The sequence below is a fragment of the Aotus nancymaae genome, unplaced genomic scaffold (assembly GCF_030222135.1).
Source record: "Aotus nancymaae isolate 86718 unplaced genomic scaffold, 86718_ANA_hifiasm-v0.15.2.pri h1tg000014l, whole genome shotgun sequence".
NCBI lineage: Eukaryota > Metazoa > Chordata > Mammalia > Primates > Aotidae > Aotus > Aotus nancymaae.
The window spans coordinates 65304573-65325139 of record NW_026988425.1 but is presented as its reverse complement, the minus strand read 5'-3'; the positions used below and the strand labels follow the sequence as shown (position 1 = coordinate 65325139).

At 36.4% G+C, this 20567-nt stretch overlaps 1 protein-coding gene across 4 annotated transcripts in view; it reads right to left on the bottom strand.

The window, feature by feature from the left end:
* Positions 1-13086: 13086 nt before the first annotated feature.
* Positions 13087-20567, bottom strand: part of TNPO1 (transportin 1) — a 98920-nt gene continuing 91439 nt past the window's right edge. For all 4 annotated transcript variants that reach the window (XM_012462180.3, XM_012462181.2, XM_012462182.2 and 1 more), the window contains one exon: positions 13087-18737. The gene's annotated coding sequence lies outside the window, so the exon portion shown is untranslated. The remainder of the gene's footprint in view (positions 18738-20567) is intronic.

Here is a 20567-nt window from a genome sequence, read left to right as displayed (position 1 = left end):
GCATTAATCTACAGACCTAGCAAGACCAATGTCTTCCAAGCAGGATAAATTAGAAATATTTCCACAAACAGGATAAATTAGAAGGATTTCCACATAGTTTTAAGAGCTTAGAAACAAAGAGAAAAGCAGATAACCTACAAAAAAAAAAAAAAAAAAGGTAATTAGACTGAGGAATGACTTCTCGACAACAATTTAAGACTCAAGACAATGGAATAATATCTTCAATGTGCTAAGAGAAAATAAAGGTCAACCTAGAATTATCCACCCAGTGATAAGACCTTTCAAGAAAGAAAGCAAAATTAAAAACAAAATTAGGCAAGCAAAAATAGAATTTACTAAAAACAGTGATATGGTTTGACTGTCCCCACTGAAATCTCATCTTGAACTATAGTTCCCATAATCCTCATGTGTCATGGGAGGGACTCACTGTGAGGTAATTTAACCATGAGGGTGGTTACCCTCATGCTGTTCTCATGATAGTTATCATGAGATCTGATGGCTTTATAAGGTCTTTTGCCCCTTTTGCTTTGCACTTCTTGCTGCCACCACGTGAAGAAGGATAGACTAATATAAATGAATATTTACTAAAGAAAATTCTAAGGTATGTGCCGGATGTGGTGGCTCATGCCTGTAATCCCAGCACTTTGGGAGGCCCAGGTGGGCAGATTACCTGAGATCAGAGTTCTAGACCAGCCTAGCCAACATGGTGATACCCGATCTCTACTACAAATACAAAAATTAGCCAGGCTTGGTGGCACATGCCTGTAGTCCCAGGACCATGGGAGACTGAGCCAGGAGGATCACTTGAACTGAAGAGGTGGAGGTTGCAGTGAGCCAAGATTGTGCCACTGCACTCCAGCCTGGGAGACAGAGAGAGACTCCATCTCAAACAACAACAACAACAAAAAAAAACCCACACAAAAAAAACAAAAACGAGAAACCAAAAAACATGGAATGAGTAGAGGAGGAAGGATGTTATAAACATCAATTAGTGCTAACTAGTTGCAGAAAAGAAAAAGGATTTTAGCAGCCACCCATGGTCTCTTCCTTGCTTTATTATTAAAATAATATATATTAACCAATTTTCTTCTCTTTCTCATGAATCAATGGTAATTAAAAACTTCATCCTTAGGATACAAGATATCAAGGTACCAGAAATTTTAAAAAAAAATCTATTCAGAAATCAAATTGGATTTGTTTGTTCTAGTTCTTTGAGCCCCTCTCTGAAGCAAATAATGTCCACCAAGGCTCTGAAGCCTATGCATGGGGGAAGGAAAGTAGAGAGGAAAGAGGAGACAGAAGAGAAGAAAAACCTATGTTAAATATTACCAATTTTTGACCTGATATATTTATATGTATGTATATGCATATACATACATATATATATATAAAACAAAAATTCCTTAAAATACCTTTATTCATACTGATATAAATGAATAAAGAGTGGGAAAGGAAAGACCCTCCCTATAGTAGAATGCCTACTTAAACATGTAGAAAAACACAATTTGGTAATCCACATAGTAATAATTGACTCAAGGCAAGAAAAATTGATAAATGCTAAAACTACTGGAGGTGTAATGAGGAAAAAGGATACAGTATTTGGATAGTTTCAAGTATTGGTCCACAAAATACTTATTAATTGCAGAGAAGGTAGTAACTTTACATTTGAAAAACATGGTAGATACCACCTTAATCAAGACATCAAAGTTGATATTACTAATGATACAAATTTGTATGTTTTCCCTGTAGAATAGTATTTCTGCAAAAAATCCAAATTTCTGGATCCAATATTAAGGAAATAGCAGATGAACCAAAGTTGTGAGACACCCTACAAAATAACTGTTTTTTCCTCTTTAAATATGTCAGTCATGAAAGACAATGATCGAGGAAATCTTCCAGATTGGAAATAAAGAGACAAAGCCACCTGAATACAATAAGGGATCTGGGAGTTTTCTTTGCCAAGATTGCAAATTGAGTCTTAATTTTGATCATGTTTTTGTGGCTATGTAAGATAATATTTTAGGACATACAGTTTGAGGTATTTATGGATAAAGGGGCAGATATCTGTAACTTACTCTCAGATGTTTCAGGGGAAAAAAGAGTTGTAGTTATTAATATTTATTTCTCTATGAAAAATTACCCTAAAATATAGAGGCTAAGAACAATAATAATATTTACTCAATAATATTTACCCAAGTGAATACTTTATATGTGGTTGTTATGGAAACAACCAAGATGTTCAACAAGTAAAATGACAAACTGTAGCATATCCATATAATGGAATATTACTTAGTAATAAAAAGAAATGAGCCATTGATTCATGCAAAACTAATGAATCTTAAATGCATTTTGCTAAGAAAAAGAAACTAGATTCAAGAGCTATATGATTCGATTTCTATGACACTGAAAAGACAAAACTATAGAGTTGGAAAATAGATCAGTGCTTGCCAAGGATTGGGAGAAAGGTGAGTCGTTGACTACAAAGGGCCTGTATGAAAACAGAGTTTAGGGTAACGGAACTATTTTGTATAGTTCTAGGGCAGTGAAGACATGTCTTGCTACATTTATTAAAATAGAAGTTTTACTGCAAACAGATTTAAAAAATAAATCAGGAAATTGGGGGAAGTGGGAATCCAAGTATGAAATGCAGATTGAGACAAGTCAATTTAATTTTGTCATGACCTCATTGAAAGGAGAGATGAAAAGAGGAGCTGACCTAAATAACTTTGGAAAATGGTGTAATTTGAAAATTTGGAAAGTGGTGTAATTCTGAAACTACATGTTTACTAGACTTGGACAAATTTGTAAACACACCGAAGATAACTGGAGCTAAGTTTACTACTTTCAGAAAAATAAATTATGAATAAGTAAAAGGGTGGGAAGAAAGACACTAGAATGGATTGTAGTTGAAGATATATGAAGTTATGTTTATTTTCCTGTAGCAATCGAGAAATTAGATATGTGGGTATATATGGGTTTGTATATACATATTTGTTTCCTTGCCCTGCTCACTGAGAGGCCTAGAACAGTGGCAGGAGCAGTTAACTCACACAATGGCCGGATCTTGGTTTCTAAATGCCACCCTCCTGTAAGGCCGGTGCCTCCTTGGGAGCCGAATGGACACGCCCTTCTCTCTCCATGCCTAAAAACTACGTCATCATTCTGAGCACATTGCTCAGCATTTGCCCTCTCCACGCAGGCTCCCCCTTGCCCATTTCCGCATTCCAATCTCAGCCCTGCACCCACCAGAAATTTTGAAAAGGCCTGCCAAGAACCTGCCCTATGGTAGCTCCTCCGTACGTCCTCGGCCAGCCCCTCGTCCGTGCTCACTCTCTTCATACCCAATGGAAATGCCCCTGCTTTGTTCACCTCACCCGTCCCCAGTCTTTTAATACGCAATAGAACTACCTTGTCTTTGTTTCCCCCATAGTCAATCAGCTACTTCTACTCCCTATAAAACCCCACGCCCCAAGAAGAGAAGCACGACTTCTCCGGCCCCTCCTGTCGGACCATAGAACCTCGCCCAGGAACTGATTAAATTTCTTTATTCCAATAACTGGCCTCAGTTGCCTCATTTAAATCTCAGTTGCTTCATTCAAACCTTACACCTCCAATAAAAAAAAACCAGGACTTCTTAGGGAAACAGCCAATTCTAGGGCTGGGGCAGGAAACATTCAAGATGAGCCTGGAGCATCATATAGTGCCAGAAAGAAGTACCACAAAATGAAAAAGGATGGGAGTATGTCAAAAGTACACTGCTAGGTGCAATGGTATGTGCCTGCAATCCTAGCTATTTGGGAGGCTGAGGCAAGAGAATCACTTGAGCCCAGTTTGAGCCCAGCGTAGGCAGCATAGCAAGATCCTGTTTCTAAAACAAGCAAAACACACACACACACACACACACACACACACACACACGAATCAATCTGAATGTATTCCCAGTAGTCTAAGCCAGAACAAGTTGGGCCATGAAATGATGAGATTATAATCCAAAGAATACAACAAATATTCATGAATCCACACTAATATAAGTTATTAGATAAACAGATAAGGGAGAAGGAACAGTCTTCTTTAGAGAAGAATTCCAAATAGGGTATGTAGATGCTCCCCCTTCCAGGAGGTGAGGTTTAATTCTTGTCCTCCAGAGTGTGGGCTAAACTTGATTAGCAGTTCAGACCTTAAGGTTCTCCTCACTCTCTGAAGAAGGAACGGAGAAGTCACGTGGCAGGGGGAGGGGTAAGGGAACAGGAAGAGAGGGAGAGAATGAGGAGAGAGGTAGAGGAAGTGTATTTCCCAAAAGAGGAAGAGAGGAGAGGGAGAGGGAAACTGAGCTGAGAGATACAGTAAAGGGCCAGATGACAGACACTTGTGAAAATTTAATAGGTCCAAAAGAACTATAAGAAACAATCTTACTATGTCAAGTATTTCTGCAAAATATTGGGAGCAGAGGTTAGAGAACATATGTTTAAGGGACCTTGGGATTAATGGAAATAAAGACATCTAAAAGGTAGGAGAAGGTCTTATTCAAATTTGAATTTACATATACAGGTTATCTTTTATGTTTCCAAAGAAGAAGATAGAAGTTTTCTGAGATATCCATGGATCTTCCTAAACTATTCAATAAAAATGTTTTTATTGGGTCCGGGTGTGGTGGCTCATACCTGTAATCCCAGCACTTTGGGAGGCCAAGGTGGGTGTATCACTTGAGGTCTGGAGTTTGAGACCAGCCTGGCTAACATGGTGAAACCCATGTCTACTAAAAATACAAAAATTAGCAGGGCATAGTGGCATGCATCTATAGTCCCAGCTACTTGGGAGGCTGAGCCAGGAGAATTGCTTGAACCTGGGAGGTGGGGGTTGCAGTGAGCTGAGAGTTGCAGTGAGCTGAGATTGCGCCACTGTACTCTAGCCTGAGCGACAGAGTGAGACTCCATCTTAAAAAAAAAAATTTTTTTTTTTAAATTGGGACATTATTCAATATTAAATACAAAGCTACAGTAAGTTAACTTCCAACCACAAAACAAATTTGCTGTAGATAGAAAATGGATTAATTTAACAGTAAATGTATTTATTAATACCATGCAGCTTACCATTTATGTACAAAATTCTGGTAGATAGAAAAATTAGAAATAGCCATCTATTTTTTGCCAGATTTGCAAGTAAGATCAAATTGGTGGCTTTGGAAGATTAGAAAAAGTAACAATGACAAATAAAACTTTCTTCTGACAATATGATGATATAACTGGAATGGCAATTCCTATCAGAAAGCCACAGAAGATAGTTTAGTACTGATCTCTGGTGAAGCAAAAAGCCTGATAGATAGATATTAAATAACTCCACTTGGCTGGTTGCCAACAAACACTTGAGGAGCTCCTGTCTTTATCAATCATCTTTTTTTTTTTTTTTTTTTTTGCCAGCCTGGAGTGCAGTGGTGCGATCTTGGTTCACTGCAACTTCTGCCTCTTGTGTTGAAGCAATTCCCAGTCTCAGCCTCCCGAGTAGCTGGGATTACAGGCACCCACCACCACACCTGGCTAAGTTTTGCATTTTTAGTAGGGATGGGGTTTCACCATTTTGGTCAGGCTGATATTGAACTCCTGACCTCATGATCCACCCACCTCGGCCTCCCAAAATGTTGGGATTACAAGCATGAGGCACTGAGCCTGGCCTATCAATCACCTTTAATTTGGGATTATGACAACTCATTCCTTTGGCTGATGAAACTGCAGGACTTAACCAAATTAGATGACCTTGTTCCTTCATTAACCCTGAGTGAGTCTTAACTGAATGTCTCTCTTGTTTCTTTCTCACACTCAATATGTGAGCCAAGTCAGAGTGGGGAAATGTTCCTCACACTGACAGTGTGCAGTCTTGACTACCATCATCAGGACTCTATGTTGTGGCATGGCAAACCTCACGATCAGACAGGAACAAGCAACCATAAACAGATATATCAGGCCTTTGGATAATAATCACCTATATCAGTCTGTTACTTGAGCTCTGTGTTGGTAACAACTTTACCTAAAAATGGGTGGCAGTGGCAGTAGAGTATTTTTGTTAAAGCATGGGCTCTTGAGCCACACTGACCAATTATTGGGGTTCAAATCCTGGTTTCATTACACATGACTTATTTGCTTCTCTGTGAACCAGGAATAATAGAACTTACCTCAGAGGCTGTCAAGATTAAATGAGTTAACATACATAAAGCACTTAGACATGTCCTCATTCATTCAACAAATATTTACTGAGCACGTACTTTGTTTCAGGAGTCATTCAGGGCACTGGAGATACTTGAGCAAACAAAATACACAAAGCCTCGATGTCTTGTGAAGCATACATGCTATTTTGTTATTGTTGATAAAAGGGAACTTCAATTTCCCAAGAACTCTCTGGGTCCTTGTTAACTCAAAGTGAGTGAGGTCCATAAATGAGCCATGAGGCATCACCTGGGAGCCTATGAGGAATGCACAATCTCAGGACGGATCCAGACTTAATGAATCAAGAGATGTATTTTAACAAGATTCTCAGGAGACACACATGTACATTAATGTTTGAAATGTCCTGTCTAGATCATAAATCCTGTACTTGGACTTAAGGAAATATCTTGAAGCTTTCCTGCATTCCAAGGTGAGAATGGCATTGAAATTTAAAAACTGCTCTAAAAAAATGTTTTCAAGATTATTTTCATGTCAAAATGCATGTTGAAGTAAGTGACCTTAAGGGGTGGAAATATGCTTATTATATATGTCTATGCCTTACACTCCTACAAAATATTGTTAGGATACTAACATTCCAGGGTTAATCTAGGTAAACGGCTCCCTCTAATGGAAACATTTTGATTTATACATCACTGGGTATTAAGCTTAGAGTCCTAAGAGAATCTCAAGAAAAATAAAACTCATTTTAAGAATCTTAAGGAAAATGTGCATGCCTATAAGGGACAAATAAAGGATGAAGTTTAACAAAAACAGAAATGCTTGTAAAATCCTAGTATACATGGAGTAGGACTTAGTAACCTTCAATTCCTTTCTTTTCACATATAATAAAGAGTGGGTCTCTGAACAAGTGCTAACTTTTAAACTGTAACAAAGTGTTAAAAAGACAGCATCTCAGATATACTTTTCTATTTGGGGAATATGTGCCTTCAAAGTGAAAAAATAAAAGTACTTAAGGAATATTTGACAGTAAAGATGACAAAATTTCAATGGTAAAAACCTCAATTACCTTTGCACCAACCTATTATCTGTCCTTGTAGAAAATATTGAATAGTTAACAACAAAAGCTCTTATGCTCTCTAGTTCCCAAGAATACTGGATTGAAATGATCTTAACACACCATATAACATGTTAAGTGTTGTTATAAATTTGCCTTTTTAGGATGGGCATAGTGCCTCATACCTGTAATCCCAGCACTTTGGGAGGCCGAGGCAGGTGAAATCACCTGAGGTCAGGAGTTCAGACCAGCCTGGCCAACATGGTAAAACCCTGTCTCTACTAAAAAAATAGAAATATTTAAAAAATACAAAAAATTAGCTATCCATGGTGGCAGGCACCTGTAATTACAGCTATTTAGCAGGCTGAGGCAGAAGAATTGCTTCAACTGGGGAGGTGGAAGTTGCAGTGAGCCAAGATAGTGCCATTGCACTCCAGCCAGGGTAACAAGAGTCAAACTCCATCTCAAAAAAAAAAAAAAAAAAAAAAAAACAACGCCTTTTTCCCCACTCCTGGTTTTATTATAAAAGATGAACTTGCACAAATAGGTCTTCTCTGGTGCAATGAAGTTATGTGTGAAACATGCATATTTATGTACTATTTAAATAAGAACATCCATGTACTCACCACCCAGGTACAAAGATGTTCATGATTGTATTTTCAGCTCTGCTTCATAGATGTAGTCATCTTAATTTTGTATTATACATGTATACATGCATCACTATGTTTTGTTTTTAAACTTTGATATAAATGGCTTCTCTGTAGGTACAGAATTGAGACTGGGCTTCTTTGGCCAAGCTCTATTTTAAAAATGCACCCATTCTTTGGGGCATTTGGGTTATTCCTTTTTTGTTGTTGTTACTGCAATGCTGATAGCCATTCTTGTTTCCTGGCACATGTCAAGTTATTCTAAGGTATATATACACTGTACATATACCTTGAGGGTAGAATATAGCTCTAGGGGTAGGCATAGGTTTTAGCTTACACAAGTGTTAAACTTTACTGGGTAATGGCAAATTGGTTTCCAAAGTAGATGGACTAAATCATCACTCTAAGTTCCTATTCCTCCATCATTCATCCTAACAATTGATAGTGACTTAATTTCCAATTAGTGAATGTAAAGACATTTAGCACTTTTCCATTTGTTTATGGGGCTATCATGCAGGTGGCTTAGGGGATGATTTATAGGTCAAACCACACACACACACACATATATATTAGTAATTTCTAAATTCCTTTCATGTTGTACTGATGTACTCCCACTACCGATGTATGAATGTGTTTCCGTATTCCCTAGATAAAAGTATGTTCTCAAGTTTCTTTCACCTTTGTCAATGTGTATGTGACCTATTAAATGAATTTCAGTTGACTGGGTTGACCATCTTTAAAACTTAAATTCAAACTTGTGAACTATAAATATCCTTGCCTACTTTTCTACTGGGCCATCCTGACTTGTGTGCTTTAAAACTTAAGAAATTAACCATTTTCTGTGGAAGAAGCCTGCCAAATTCTCCCCAAGCTTTATTGTCATGCAGACTTTTTTTTTTTTGAGACAGGGTGTCACTCTGCTGCCCAGTCTGGAGTGCAGTGGCGTGATCATAGCTCAGTACAATCTTGAACGCCTAGGCTCAAGTGATCCTCCCAAGCCAGCCTCCCAAAAGTAGCTAGGACCACAAGTGTGTGACACTATGCTCGGCTAATTTTATTTTTTGTAAAGCCTGGCATCTCCCTAAGGTGCACAGGCTGGTCTTGAACTGCTGGGCTTAAGCAATCCTCCCCACTTGACCACCCAAAGTGCCACAACACCAGGTAATTTTTCTGTAGTGATGGGGTTTCACCATGTTGCCCAGGCTAGTTTTGAACTCCTGAGCTCAAGGGAGCCACCTGCCTTGGCCTCCCAAAGGTGCTGAGATTACAGGCATGAGCCAGCCCACCTGGCCTTTTAAAAATTATAATAAAGTGCCATAAAATAGTTTCCAAATATATTAGTGTATTTAGATGTTTCTAAACTTAGTTCTTTTAAGCTGCCTATTCATGCATCGTAGTTTTAATTCCTGAAGCCATAATTTAAAAGAACATCAAACTGGCATTGTTCCACACTCATTATTACTGTTTTTAACAATTTTTCTGCCTTACCTTACTTTTTCATATGAACTCTAAAATCATCTCATCTAATTACAAACAAAAACCTATTGCTCATCTTTTCTGAGATGGTGTTTTATTTTAAATGTAGACACTACAAGCTGTAATATTCAGGGTAGGAATTTGTTTGGCTGCTTTGACTTGTTCACTTTTCATAAACTTCCAAATTTTTTGAACAATTCAGTTTTAAAGAAACAAAGCCACTGAACTTGGCTGTGAGGAAAACAGAAGTCCATGTTTTGTAGAAACCGTAGAAGACAGGCAGGAGATGGCTCTCATTCTGCTTCTCCCATAGCCATACAAAAATCTGCCAAAATCATGACCTTCATGCTATAATTCTCATTCCAGACAATATACATCTGACTACCACGCTCATTTTTTTTTTTTTTTTACCCAGCTCTCAGACTTTAATGTTGAGTGCTACAGGGTAAGTCCCTACCATCTTTAGCTGTTCCAGTCCTCAGATGATGTTCAACAGCTTGAAGCAGCATTTATACACCAACTTCCAGCTTTCCATCTTCAGCCAGGTTATCTCCCTGAACTCCAACTGCCTACTCTACTTCTCATGGATGTCGCAAACCAAATGCCAGAACTTTCCTACTCTGGTTAAGGTAAATTCCACCCTTCCAGCTGCTGAAGTCAGACCAAAAGTCTTAAGGGCCATCTGTGATTCTTCTCTCAACCCAAATCCAGTATATTGGCAAATGTTGATTCCTCTTTAAAACATATCCAGATATCCAGCCACTTTTCACCCTCCCACTACCACCAATTCAAGCCATTGATAACTGTTCCCTGTTCATAATAGCATCCCCTAAACAGTCTACTTGCTTTGACCCTTGTGCTATTCTCAATGACATCACTTTTCTAACCCAAAACCTTTACTTCCTTCAGGTATAATACCAATACCTCCGGGCCTTCCAGTTACCTCTTAGATCTAGTCTATTCTCCCTTACTCTGGGTGCTCAAGTTATAACCCTCTCATTTGCTTCACACAAATGCGTTATGTTCTTGGGACATCTGTCCTTATTGTTCCCTTTACCCGAAATACTCTTCCTCAGACATCCATCATTCCTTCATCAGGTTTTTGCTCACCCTCTCAGACCTACCTCCTTACTCCATTCAAAAAAGCAAGCCTTCCCCATTATCACCTTCCATCTCCTTTCTTCCTTATGATCTCTTGCCACCATTAACACAGTACTTACCTGTCTCCCTAAAAGAGAATGTTAAGCTCCATGAGATAGGGAACAGTGCCTGCAATAAAAGACTCAAGTTAACTGTTAAATATGTAATACAAAAACCTAGATTTTGTATATAAAATTTCCTAAAGTTAGAAAATCATGCTATTAAATCACAACTTACAGCACATGTGACAGAATCCATTGAAGTTGGTGCTAGATATGAAAATGAGTACCACTTAACTGAAAGATGACTAGACCAATTCCCTCTGACTTGCTAGTTCCACTAAGAAATCTCTACATAGGTTTGCAAACATTTAAGCATTGGGACACTCACTACAACTTTATTTCTAAGAGTGAAAAATTAGAAATAACGCCTGAATGTCCAACAATAAGAAAGCTGCATAAATTGCTTAGAGAATAATATGTAGGTATGTCAATGTATACCAACAAATCTGGATATAACTAAAAACACATCATATTTATATACGTGTGCAGGAATATTAACAAGTTATCACTAGGTAGTTGTATTACAATTCATTTAACTGTTCGTCTTTCTTAAAATTGTTTGATCAAGTTCTTCAAGAAGTAACATAAAGCTTGAAAAGAATACTTAAGATTTAAATCATCAGAGTGAGACTGCCATAATATGCATAGAAATGAATTGACTGGCACAAAAGCCTAAAGGTTCTCAGTATAACAATTATTCTTGCCAATGGTTTAGAAATTGCATTGAATTTACAAATTGTGGCCAGGTGCGGTGACTCACACCTGTGATCCCAACACTTTGGGAGGCCAAGGTGAGCCTATCACTTGAGGTCAGGAGTTTGAGACCAGCCTGGCCAACATGGCGAAACTCTCTACTTAAAAAAAAGTAGCCGGGCATGGTGGCATGCACCTGTAATCCCAGCTACTTGGAAGGCTGAGGTGGAAGTTGCAGGGAGCTGATACAGTGCCACCGCACAGACTGGGCGACAGAGCAAGACTCCATCTCAAAACAAAAACAAAAACAAAAAAAACCCTACAAATTGTGATGTATAAATTATTTTTGTCTATCTGAATACTGGAGCTGTTTCGGGAGGTCCTTCAACTTTTACATCAAATCAACGAAAGACTCAGAAATTAAGGATTAAAAAAATGACAGAGCTCCGGCAATTCCATATTCCACTGTATAGCACACAAAGGAAATTCAAAGTCAAAGTTGTGTAGCTCCTACTGCTTTTCCAATTATTCTTAAAGAATTACATGAACTTGTGGTGTTTATGACTATGAATTCATTGCAAAAATGCCTGCCAGTCCAAAAACTGTTCAGCCAAACTTACTTGTCATTAAGATGGCTTAATCACCTGAACTGAGAAGAAAAAGATCATTTACATAAAATGGATAGGGCTTTAGTGTCACTAAAATATTGAAGATTTGGAAAAGACTTTTGATTTCTAATCTTGAATAATTAGGCTGATTTTAATTATCTTTTCCCCACAACCCAAGTCCTAAAATTCTGGGATCTTAAACTCTTGAAGATGTGTTTTAGAATATGATATCCAAGTTCCAATTTTATCAACAAAAGAAAAGTATCTCAAATATTTTCATGGTCAGGTAACAAAGAAAAAGAAACCCAAGACTCACTTTCAAGTTTTTGCATTGTACTGATATAATCTTAGGTTCTTTCCTGTTTTAAATCTCAAATAAAAGACTATATGACAAGGTCAGGCATGGTGGCTCACACCTGTAATCCCAGCACTTTGAGAGGCTGAGGCAAGTGGATCACCTGAGGTCAGGAGCTCGAGACCAGCCTGGCCACTATGGTGAAACCCCATCTCTAATAAATATACAAAAATTAGCTGGGCATGATGGCACACGCCTGTAATCCCAGCTACTCAGGAAGCGAAGGCAGGAGAATCATTTGAACCTGGGAGGCAGAGGTTGCAGTGAGACGAGATCACATCACTGCACTCCAGTCTGGGCAATACAGCAAGAAAAAAAAAAAAAAGGACAATGTATGACAGTTATGCACACATACTCCCTGAAATGTGTTAATACATTAGTAACATGCAACCATATTAATGGATTATAACCTTAAGAGAAAATTACTACTTTTATAAATGTTAATTCCCAAAATCACAAATCTCAATTTTTTGAAGGATAAACAGAAAGTCTTAATAGGACATACATTTATACACAATCACACAATCTATTCTTACATCAACGTTTTATATTCACAATTTCACCTTTAATTCCCTTTTTACAGATAGTATCTCCCCCATCCTCAAACTGCTGAACGTAGAATCAACTGCTTAAAACGTAACACGGAGTTAAATTAAAATGTGGGAAAACAGGTTTTTACTATACTATACAAATAAGAAAACATTTATTTTAAAAAACAATGTTCAACAACAAAAGTATACTAATGTGTAAGCTAAGGAAAAAGAAACAAAACACCCTCAAACTAAAAACAAGGAAAAAAACCCCAAAAAACACAAGGCTTATTGAGACCCAAAATGGGGTAAGAGGGAAAAAGAAAACTCATTTCCTTTCATTAAAAATCAGAGTGCAACATCTATAGTTAAACAACTTTATTAACATAGTCAAGCAGTGATTAACATTCACATCTATTATGTCACATCATACAAATGTAAATACAAAATTACTACAGTACAATATATATTCTCTGCATGATCCAAAATATTTGGTGGCCCCAAAAAACTCTCTTTAAAATTCAGCAGCTTATCAAAAATTAAAACCGTATTCTATTTAAAATGGAGATCTGTTAGCACAGAGTTAGACTTCAAGAAATATCAATTTAGTACAGTTTGAGAAGTTGCAGGAGGATATGTTTGAAGGACACATTCTAACATAGTGTGGCAGGTACAGGAAACATCAGATTTAAAGCTTTTAAGCATAACTCATACAACCTAAGTTGTCAGCAGAAAGATCCAGTTATTTATAACTAAAGCTAATGCTACTAAATTATTGCACCCAATGTTAACACATTAAGTGTAAAACTGTTTTGTAATATGAAGTCATTTACCACGTTTAAACATCTCTTCTCACAAGATGATAATCTATTAAGTAAAATTATACAGTATTGTCTAATTATTGTCTCCATAAAAATCACCCAAGCTCAATTTGCTTATATATTCACAAAGGAAAACAACAACAAAGTAATATGCGGAAAGTATAGTGGAACCCCTTTATGAGGCCGGTATCAGAAGGGGACCAACACTGCCTTATAGGCTAACCATGTTATAGTAGGCTTTTAGGAAGATGTAAGACCTGTGAAATAGCTAATCTTGCATAATACCAAGCCACAGTGTAAGGAGATTCTATGGTAGATAAACAAAAACTGTAATAAAAGGAAAACTACTGATTTTCTAATTATTGATACACTGCTTGGCAAATAGATTTGGCCTGGTTTTAAAATGTACAAGAGGTGAAAAAAAATCACCATTTTAACTACTTTCAAAATCATGCATACATTCAGCTATTATGCATCTTTTAAAAAACACAATACATTCTGGGATACAAACCACAATGAACAATTGTGTAATTTAAACGTATACCTTAAAAATTAATATGTGTAACAATTAGGCATAAAGAATTATCTATGTAAGTAATGTTAATGGGGGAAAAGATCTATGTAAGACTGAAAAAAATTAGTCACAAGTCATCTGGAAACCCTAAAGGTGAATAAAACTAACTTTTATGTAAAATTTAATTTTAGAGGGGCATTAGAAGTTTCTCCATATTTAATACAGTATAAAATGCACTAAGTTGGTATATAATGTTATATTGCATGGTATTATTACTAGATAATATTGTTAACAACACAGCTCATTATTGATCTGACTTTTCACTTAGATTATCCCAGGCCCTTAACTATCTGAAGACCACAGTTTTCTTAAAGGTTCCAAGGCCTACACGTCATTAACAGCCCTAGTAGCCACAGTTAATTTCCCCACCTTGTATTATTTGCAAAAATAATTCAGTAAGCAAAGCTCTGTGTGTTTTAAAGTACTATCAAAGGAAGGACTTAAATTGCAGTAATGCATGATACACTCTTCCCCTGGGAAGAATGCTTTTGCACCATAATCTGTTAATACATTCAATATGAATAATATAGATTAACTATATGAAGCAAAACCCATTTTTTCTCATGGCAAAGGACTTAAATTTAGACTACGAGTTTAAGATATAATAAATTTATTTCTGGAATTTCTGCTAGGCAGAATAATTTTATATAGGGGAGAAAAATTTCCACTTTCCTATTCTGCGAGTTTGAAGAAAATGAGGACCAAATGTAGCTCATTTTCAGGTAAACCTGCATGCAAAAGGCTTGTCAGGAAGGCTTTATACCACCCCAGCCTGCTAAAATATTAGGAAGAAAATCAGACTAAATGGCAAGATTCTCAATGAAATACACTAAAAAACAAAGAATGTAAGTAAGAGGACCCTTTATAAGCGTATGTCACCAAAGCAAAAACAATACAAGAATATTCACCTGAGATAAAACTTGTATCTGAATATTTTATAACTGAGTAGACAAAGCATTTCAAGAGGAAAGTCCACTGAAATTAGTTTAAAATATACATCTGATCCTATTTTATAATATATGCAATTTAAGCAATTCAGATCAATGAAAAAGTCTTAACCAAAAAAATCACAGTGTTTATCAATATGCTAATTACAAAATGTATGCTACTTGTTTTGTTTTTTAACATGTAATGGCTTGGTTAAGTGTTTTAAAATCTATTCTGAAATCTAACTTGCGTAACAAAATCAAGTAGCAATAATGTAAAGCATCAGAACTGGCTCTGAAAAGATTATTTACATGTTGATTATTTGGGAAATAACCAACCAAAAATATAAAAAAGTGATTTTTTTTTACACAGTATGAAGTCATTGAAGAGACTAGACAATACAAAAAGCAAAATTCTTTCCTGAATAAATGAATACCTGTGGCACTAAGTTCACTTGCTAATGGACCGTAACATGGAACTGCCAAACATGCATTTAAGTTATATTAAATACACTTTCTGTTTCCAACTTAGGTTGATCAGCAGCTTTGTTGTTAGAATCCTTCAAAGACAGAAGCTCAAACAGGAAAAAGAAGGCATATATAAAACAGTAAACACTGACCTCCTGAGGTTCCTACAACATAAAAATATTCAAGTAGAAAAATCTACATCACTTAGCAGCGGCTATTTCTGTAGTTGAGCACACTAACAGCATTTTAGTGTGTAAGGAGCAGATGAAGTAAGCCGTGCTTTAAGCATGCCAAGAGGCAGAAACACTGGAATGTAACAAAGACAAACTCACAATTTCATAGACATTCGGTCAACATTCAAAACTATTAAGACTACACCATAAGAAATAAAGTTGCTTTATATATATCCCATGATGTATTAGGTTTTATCAGAAATGCTATATCAGAGCTTACCTCAAAAGATAACTTAAATGGCTTCTGCAAATTCCTGTTCTACACTATGTATCTGAAATATAAATTAGGAAGAAACAATAACCTCAAGGGGAAAAATAAAAAATTCTAACTCAATCTCAGGTTGCCAGTCATATTTACTTAATTTTATTTTCTATTTTAAAATTAAAATTTGATTTAAATTACAAAATGTCAAGTGACTACAAAACTGGGTACCTTTTTAATAGTGTTACACATCTGCCTAATTGGAAACTAATTTTTAACCAGACAATATTGCTTTTAGTCAATACAGAATTGTCAATCACAGGTTCAAATAACTTTACTTAAGATTGCTTTTATGTATTTGCTTGAAATTGAATTTGGTCATTTCAATTAAAAATATTCCAGAATATTAAAATATCTGTCATATTATTCTAAGTATTTGAAGCACTACAGAATTATCACTACAATCTAAGAATAAAACAGCTACTCTACTCAGTTATTAAAGACTAACAGGGAAGCAAATTTTGAGCTCCCAGTGAAGCAATGGTATGAGAAAACAAAATGCCATATACCCTTTGAATCCAACTTACAATTTAAAAAATATTAGGCATTATAAAATAATTTAATTTCAGGCTCTACAGACTGAAATTTGCAAAGCCAAAGTAGAGGAAGGGTGAAAGGACATGTTAAAAAAAAACAAAAACAAAAACACACACGCACACACACACATATAACAAAAACCTTTCTGCATGCTACCATGCATTTGAAATTTTTGAAACAGTATAAATTCACACGCACACAGCTCAAACTTCAGTGCAATGGCTGTATCATTCAACACTTTTAGAGAATAGAACCATGCAAAGAGGAGCAACTGCTTATAAAAATGGTTATTCAGTATTTATTCTGCAATGCAAAGGTGACAAACTAAAATATAAAAAGGCTGTTATGGCTTAACATTTTTGTTGCAGATTAAATATGCAGCATTGAAAAATGGAAAGGCGTGGCTTCATCTCTGACCAGCAGAGTTAAAAAGAAAAATCTCTCCATTTTCCTTCATCATCATGGGATACACTGTTCAGGCAATCCAAATTAATAAAGACTTGCACTTTCATATGGACACAAGATCAAGTGTACCAGTTAGGTTTTCACATTCACAGTATATAAGAAAATACACATGGAAGGAAAAGTAAAGGGTTAACTTAAGGATTTATTCACAGGAATACATGTAAGTAGAGAAAAATAACAGAAAAGCTAAACAAATGAAATGAAGAGGATCCAAACCAACTTTCACTCTGTAGCTTTTAACTTGCACCTCGTGTGCATTTATCTAGGGCACAGAGGGCCACCAACATGCGCCAAAATACAGTGTAGGAACCCTGCATTACATCCATTAACTTAAACATATCTTTAAGATCATGCTTTGAACAAAAAAAGGAAGCTTAGAAGGCAGTATGTTGAGTGGGAATAAACATTGAAATATAGCAATCATTTTTCAACTTCTACAATTGTCTTTATGTGCCAACTAACATTTATGCAGCCTTTTACAGATCTTTTACCATGTAATTTAAATTTTAGAAGTTTTGATAAAATCACTAGTAGTATATAACCATGCAGAAAGCACATCACACTGACAGCACAGAGGCAAAGATTTTGCACAGGTATATCAGCTTTCCACATTGTGCAGGTTACACACAATACAATATCAATCTTATTCCTAACAGATCCTAAAAAAGGTATTTCAAGGCCTAGCTGTAAACTACAGTACTTTATATATCTATATTCTTAATAAAAATAAAATCCACAAATCTTAAAAAGGAACTTTAAATGCAGGGCTATACTGAATTGGTAAACTGCAACACAAACTGGCGCAACATAGGTAAATGAATACCAATCTCACTCTATGTGATGCAAGCATGCTACTTTCCCACTAATTTAAATTACTTTCAACCACTATGAGCCAGAATGCATGCCTGAACCTTAAACTGCACTTTAAAAAATAACATCTTGGCCTAGAAATTAAATCTAATGAAGTACAACCATCAAATTATATCCGCTACATTAATGTTCAATGCAAAATTAAGATGTCACCTTTAGTTTGATATGCCCAACCCCATTTATTCCTCCCTCCCTGCCCACCCCAAAAAAGGTAAAAGGAGTGACTCATTTGGCATTTCACAGGGTGTTCATTGTTTATGTCTGTTTTGTTTTATTTCAAACTTTTTTGGGGTACCTTAAATTGTAACTTCCAAGAACCTGCTTCAACTATGGGAAGGCAAGCTGATTTTAACTATATTATCTTTGTTTGTGTAGTTCTTCATCAACATGCAAAACAAGGCCCCACCATGTGGGAAAACTTATATAAAAAAACTTTAAATTAAAAAAAAAAGTTTCTTTACTATTTTTAACTCCCGTTCTTAGGTTTCCTTTATTGTGCGCTATAGAATTGTTCCTCTTTCTTGTCCCTATGCATCATTTATATGGTTCTTGTTTTGGTACAATTTCCCATAATATTCCACAATGTACTGTTTTGTGAGTAGACTGAATAGATTTTTTTTGCTTCTTCACATCCAGTGCAGAGTTGTAATTGGAGACATATTTCCACCCACAAAGGCTCCAGATGTTAAAACGTTTCCCAACATCGACTTAATACAGTGACGGCAACACCTCCCTCCCGCCCCTCCCAGTAGGGTTGGGATTGTACTGTATTCCCTACTGGTTTACCCTTCCCCCCTGTAAAGGGTAACATTTTCCCTGGGTGCAGAGGCTCCCTCATAGTCTCCAAGACTGAAGGACCTATAAGAAAAAGAACAAAAACAATTTTATTTTTAACAATCATTTGTCTTTCAAAGCCAGTGGAACACAAAATTAATCAAATAAGAATGCTACCTTTACCTACAAAAAAATTTAGAAATTTGGACAAACTGCCTAAGATCATGTTAGTCACTTACGACCATGCTACTTCCCTCTCCTATGGTGCTGAGTTGTTTGCTGCATCAGGTATGAGAAGTGAGGCCAAGCTGGGAGAAGAGTTGTACAGAAAGGTGTATAACACTTTGTATAGAAGAAATATGCCTTGTATAATGCTATCAGTCTAATTCTTTATCCCCTTTTGCAAAATGGGACCCAATGGGAACTGGTTATTTCTTATGTAACAAGTGGCCTTACTTTCTTCAAAATTAGATAGCATTTTTTTAGGACACTCCTTAGAATGAAAATATCATCTTATTTTTCCAGTCTTCCCAATATTAAGCAAACAACAACAACAAAAAAGGAGCATTTGTTATTTGGGGGTGTCTGATATTTTAGCCTATAAGGCACTAGAAGTGTTCATTATCACAGTAAGGTCACTTATTCAGTAAATATCAAAAAAACAAATTCTAAATAGCAAGAGAGAGAAAAAGAACAAATTTAACATTTATTTATCTATCGTAGAGACAGTATCTTGCTCTGTTGCCTAGGCTGGAGTGCAGAGGTGTGAATATGGCTCACTGTAGCCCCAACTTCCTGGGCTCAAGCAATCCTCCTGCTTCCGCCTCCTGAGTATCTGAGACCATAGGTGCATACCACCATGCCCAGCTAATTTTTAAAAAAGCTTTTTTCGCAGAGATGGAGGTCTCATTATGTTGCCCAGGCAGGTCTCAAACTCCTGGGCTTGAGCGATCCTCCCACCTCAGCCTCCCAAAATACTGTGATTACGGGTGAGGACCATTGAGCCCCACCTACACTTCCCCTTCTTAATGTTCCTAGTTATCATTCTGATCCTATTTCACTTGGTCATTTCCATTATCTTCTAGTCACTTAGTTTTCCTGGTAAGAAACTTTCTCTATGCTAACCAGTTTTAATGATAAAAAAGATATTAAAAAATAAGGCGAAATTACTGGGAGATTTAAACTGTTACCTGATAGTGTCCTTTACAAACAGAACTCTACTACCCACACCTGCTAAATTTTGGACATTTATGAATGTTCATGTGAATTCACAGAGGGTGGTTAATCCATCTGTGTATAAATACAAGCAACCCCCCTTTTTCTCTTGCCTTTGAAGGGGAGTGCAAAAAGACAAGAATAAAAGATACTGATCTGATTTTATCTCTAATTAGAACACCGAGAACTATTTCATACCTTGTCTCACAACAGTTATTTCATAATTGGTGATGAGACCATGGAGGTAATAAATCTCAAAGTGCTCAAGACTTATTATAGCTTCTTGTTGAAACTTTGAAGCTGCAAGTCATTCTCATCTTCTGCATTCTCATAATTTAACGTAAAGTAAATCCAGTACTTTTCCAAAATGCCAGAGCCACTTTGGAAAACAGCTCTGAAGACTCAAGACTAAAGTGGAACAACACATATAAAGGGCTCTGACACATTCCAGAGGCTTCAAGTCCATTTCTACTACTTCCTGGGTTAGACAACTTCGATGGTAAAATCTTTCCAGATTTAAATTTTAGCTTGGAGTAAACAAGCAAGCAAGCCAAAAAAAACCCCCTCCAATTCAATCTAAGGTGTAATTCAATTTGGTGTATATCTTCTGTACGTGCTCATTCAGCACATCTTCTGGCTTCCACTCAAATATGTCTTAAGTCATGTGGAACATCTAAAGATGAATGTCAAAACCCTGTT